This window comes from Myotis nattereri, assembly GCF_964212035.1.
Source record: "Myotis nattereri genome assembly, chromosome: 3".
Lineage (NCBI taxonomy): Eukaryota > Metazoa > Chordata > Mammalia > Chiroptera > Vespertilionidae > Myotis > Myotis nattereri.
Genome location: NC_138077.1, coordinates 109,555,608 through 109,561,423, shown reverse-complemented (window position 1 = coordinate 109,561,423; position 5,816 = coordinate 109,555,608).

Here is a 5,816-nt window from a genome sequence, read left to right as displayed (position 1 = left end):
GGCACAACCCACAGCACCAGTATCATCAAAGCAGCTACAAAAGGTAGCAAGACTACTGGCTGCAGCAGAGTCTAGCTAGACCTAGCAGACCACAGCCAGTGGAGGAGAGAACCACAGTTTCAATTGTTTATTTTTTTGTTTGTTTGATCTCTAAACCCAAAACACCAGAGTTTTCATTTGCAACCATACACCCAAGGCATTGGCACAAGGAGGGAGGTGCGAACTTGAGGTGCCTGAGGACAGGCAAGGCTGAGAAGCAAGGCAGGGAGACTTGGAAAAGCAGTAGCCAGAAGTCTTTCATTGAATCATTGTGGGAACCATGCCAGAAACCCCAGATAGTCAAGGCCTTGTTGTTAGTACACTTGAGTGGCCAAGGCACTCTGAACATGGTGATCTTAATCAGAATGTTCAAAGTTTGGATACTATAAGCAGGTGCAAGGCCACAGCAACCTCTCAGTATACTGCGCACATTTGCCCTTTTATAACCCAAATGATTGATGTCATTATTGGCTAGAGGCCTCTGTTGTCTAAGTGGTATAATACATGGTACTGGCCAGCTAGAGTGTGCTGGAGAAGCTGGGGAGAAAAGGAAGGCTCAGAGAATGTAGTTGCTGCTGGGAGAAGAGTGCAGGAAAAGGCTGGAGAGAGAGGAGAGGTCAGAGAGGCAAGAGTGGAGAGCTAGGTGCCAGTACTATGTGAGGCAGTGAGTCCAGGGGCAGCATGTGTCTGCTCAGATAGTAACTATGGGTACAGAGACAGATACTGCTTTGTGATAAAGATGTATTTGTTAACCAGCAAGTGTGTGGCTGCCTGAATGAAACTGCTGTGAAGGATATAATGGGGCCTTGACTTACGAGTGTCCCGACTAACAAGTTTTTCGAGATACGAGCAGTCTCTCAGCCGATTTTTGCTTTGAGTTGCGAGCTAAAATTCGGGTTATGAGCCAGCTTCAGATATCCCACCGCTAGTTGGCGCAGCTAACGTCACAGTGAATGCCACAACATCAGCCCAGCATCACGTGTCTCACTCGTTCACTTTAAGATTTGACATATGAGTAATTTGAGTTACGAGCTCCGTCACTGAATGAATTAAACTCATAAGTCAAGGCCCCACTGTAGTTTCGTCTGATGGCTATATGGCCACTGGCTTCTACAATAAAGAATCATTCTTATACACCCACAACTTCTCATGACTTCTCCATCTACCACCTGGCTTCCAAAAAGGACCAGTCCTTGGCAGAGGGGCTCAGACCCAACCGTTAGTGAAATAGGCAGGGTTTGAGAAGGAAACTTCCCCCAGAGTTGGCATAGTAGTTAGTAGGATTCAGAAGAATATATGGACTCAGAGCAGCTGAGCTCCAGCTGTTTCTAACAGTCCTTTGTATGCTTTCAAACACAAATGGCCATTTTCCCTGGGAGGAGCTTCGTGGGGCAGGGGGGACCCCACATTAGTGGATTCAGCCTGTCACATCATGCATTTTGAGCTTTACAGAAGAAACAAAGGCAGAGGCCAAGCTTACAGGTCTGAACAGTCTCAAGGAGCCCTCAATGACAAGAATAGAGTAGGGGCCATATGCCCCACTATTCTAGGAACCAGACTGATAAAAACTTCAGGATCTCAGCTAACCCCATTGGTCTCCATACAAAGACCTCTGTCCAGCCAAGGGCAGAGAGCTCTGGGGCAGGAAAAAACACCATCATATTCCCTGAAAACACACACAACAAACAAAACAAAAAACTTAGCCCCAAACCCACCTAAACCCCTATCAGAAACAGACTCTTGAGTGATTAAGATTGACAGCTGGTGGACAGGCAAAGAGGACAGGTTGGCCCATCCTGCTTGAAGGCAAGGCCTGTGGAGACAGACAAGAGAAGTGAACCAGTGGATTTCTTGGAGCTTCAAGCAGGTTGATGAAAGCCAAAAAACAGTGCCTGACAGTTATTAGTACATAAGTATCTAAAAGGAAGCCCAGAATTGTCAGACAGAATAGAAAAGTGGGGCCCTAAGCTAGATCCCACAAGGCATTAAAACTTGGCTGAAGCAAATGACACTTCACTTATTTCTTTTTTTTGTGGCACCTTTTTCTTCCTCTCTTCTGTTTTTCCTCCTGTTTTTCATATCCTTTCTCCTTTTTAGTTTTTCTCTTTCATTTCTTTTTCCCACTTTTAAAATTATTCTTCCTTATCTATCTGCATTATTGATTTGTTATTATTCCAGTCGCTGTTGTTTTGTTCATATATCTAATTTCCTCTTCACTGGTCCTACTCAATTTCCCTTTCTCTTTTCTTTTTTTCACTATTCAAATTTTTTAATTTTTTTCCTTCTTTTTCTCTTTTATTCTTCTCCTAATTTCTTAAATTATTTTGTTTCCTAAATTTAGGACTGTCTGCTTTCTCCTCTATTCTCTTTTATAATTTTTTTCTTCTTTCTTGTCTTCTCATTTCTTTTTTCTATCCTTTATTCTAAACCAGTATCCTTCCCCTATTCCTCTAAATTTTAATGTTATTTTCTTTATTTAAGCTCTGCAACTACAGATTCTGCCCCCCTCTTTTTTGAATTTTTTTTTGTTAATTTGTTTCATTGTGTTTTCTCACCATGTTTCTTTCTTTCTTTTTTTTTCTATTATTTTTTGCACACTTTTCTCTTTCCTGATTCTCTTTTCTCTGATGGTCTCTTTTGTTGGGGCTATAGAGGTCTTGTGTACATTCATGATCTCTTCCTTTTGCATTGTGTCTTATCTTGCTATATTTTGTGCTGTTTGGTCAGCACCTCCACAATGACTACCACAATGTAGTAGGGAGTGAGTCACATAATCACACACTCTTAGGGGTGAATCCATCCATGAATGGGACAATACCATTCACCCAAATATATCAGGAGAACCCAAATATTTCAAGTAGGGGTCCTCCCTAGAACACCCAGTCCAGGATACCTGAGAGACTGTACCACTGGGTCCCACAAAACATCTAATACATAAGACCAACCCCCAATATCTGGGGGTCACAGCAGTTTGATATAATACATAGAAACAAATTAAAAGGAACAGCAAAAATGGGGAGACAAAAAAAATCCCAAAATGAAAGAAAAGGAGGAATAACTCAAAAAGAAATTAAATAAAATGGAGGCAAGTAATTTGTCAAAGGGAAAAAAATCAGATTAATGGTTATAAGGATGCTCAAACATCTGAATGAGAATTACATGCAACTCAATGAGAATTATAAGGAATTGAATCAGAAATGCACCAATATGGATAAGAATCAAGAGGAAATGAAGAATGACATAGTGGCAATAAAGAACAGAACGGAAGGTTTCAACAGTAGACTAGAAGAAGCTGAAGACCAAATCAGTGAGTTAAAAGACAGAGTAGAAAAACAACTAACCAGAACAGCAATTGGGAAAAAAATTACAAAGCAGGAGAAGAGTTTAAGAGACCTTTGGGACACCGTGAAATGATGCAACATCTGCATCATAGGGATGCCAGAAGGAAAAGAAGCTAAGCAAGGAATAGAAAACCTGTTTGAAGAAATAATGAAAGAAATTATCCCTGGGGTGATTTCAGAAATAATAAAGAAAAAAGTCACATAAGTCAAGGAAGCATAGAGAGTCCCAATAAAGATGAACCCAAAAAGACCCACACCAAGACACATCATAATTAAATTGACAAATGTAAAAAACAAAGAAAGAATCCTAAAGGCTTTAAGAGAGAGACAGAAAGTTACCCATTAATTAGACTATCAACTGATTTCTCAAGAGAAACACATAAGGCTAAAAGGAAATGGCATGAAGTATACAAAGTGATGCAAAACAAGAGACTGAATCCAAGAATACTCTATCTAGCAAGGATATCATTCAAAAATTAAAGTTGAAATCAGGAGCTTCTCAGAATAGAAAAGGCTAGTGGAGTTTTTTACTACCATACCAGCAATGCAAGAAATGGTAAAGGTACTGTTGTAAAAAGAAGAAATACAAAGGGAAGAAGGAACACAGGCTTAAAGAATAAAAATTAAAACAAATAAGTACCTATCAATAATAACCTTAAATGTAAATGGATTAAATGCTCCATTCAAAAGATTTAGGGTAGATGAATGGATAAGAAAACAAGACACATATATATGCTGCCTATAAGAGACCCACCTCAGAACAAAGGCCTGAAAGTGAAGGGATGGAGAAAATTTTTTTCAGACAAATAAATGAAACAAAAAACTGGGGTAATGATACTTATATCTGACAAAATAGACCTTAAAGTGAAGGACATAAGAAGAAATAAGGAAGGCCACTTCATAATACTGAAGGGAACCAGGAAACAACAGGCTATACATCCAGTAAACATATATGTGCCCAATACAGGAGCATCCAAATATCTAAAAAATACTTCTGGAGGATATCAAGGGAGAGACTGACAGAAATACCTTCATAGCAGGGGACTTTTATGTCCCCCCAATATCACTGGATAAACCTTATAGACAAAAAACAAGGAAACAGCAATCCTAAATGACTTTCCAGATCAGATGGAACTAACTAACATCTTCAAAACATTTCAGCCCAAAGCTATAGAATATATATTTGTCTCAAGTGCACATGGGACATTTTCAAAGATTGACTACATATTAGGACACAGGTTAAGTCTCTACAAATTGAAGAAGATTGAAATCATATCAAGCATCTTCTCTGATCACACGGCATAAAAGTAGAAATCAACTACAATAAAAAACAATCAAACACATGGAGGCTAAATATCATGCTATTAAACAATGAATGGGTTACCAAAAAGATCAAAGAAGAAATAAAAAAAACATCCTGGAAACAAATGAAAATGAACACACAATAACAAAAATCTAAGGGACATAGTGAAATTAGTCCTGATATCGAAATTCATAGCACTAAAGGCCTACCTCAAAAAACAAGAGAAACTGGCAATAAGGTATCTAACACTACAACTTGTAGAATTAGAGAGAGAACAAAAAGAAAATCCAATAATAAGTAGGAGTAAATAATAAATATTAGAGTAAAATAAATGACATAGAGACCAAAATAACAATACAAAGATCAATAGAACCAATAGCTGGTACTTTGTAAAGATAAACAAGATTGATGAACCTCCAGCCAGGCTCAGCAAGAAACAAAGAAAGAGGACTCAAATAAACAAAATCAGAAACAAAAGAGGTGAAGTAACATCTGATCCCATAGAAATACAAGGGTTGTAAAACAAACAAACAAACAAGCTATGAATGACTTTATTCCAACAAACACAACAACCTGTACAAAATGGACATATTCCTAGAAAAATACAACTTTTCAAAATGCAATCATGAAGGGTCAGAAAACCGAGTAGGCCAATAACTACTAATGAAAATGAAGCAGTAATGGAAAACTCCCAGCAGACAAAAGTCCTGGTATGGACGGTTTCACAGGGATTTTACTAAATATTCAATGAAGAACTAACACATATCCTCCTCAAACTGTTCCAAAAAATTCAAGAGGAAGGAACACTTCCAAGATTTTCTAATGGCCACCATTACCTTAATTCCAAAACCAGGTAAAGACATGACAAAGGAAGAGAACTATAGGCCAATATCCCTGATGAACATAGATGCTAAAATCCTGAACAAAATTTTAGCAAATCAGATCCATCAATGCATTAAAAGGATCATACACCATGACTAAATAGGATTTATTTTGGGGATGCAAGGTTGGTACAATTTTGAAAATCAGTAAATGTAAATCAGCACATTAGCAGATTGCAAGACAAAAATCACAGGATCATATCAATTGATGTAAAAAAAAGTATTAAATAAAATTCAACACACTTTTTAAAT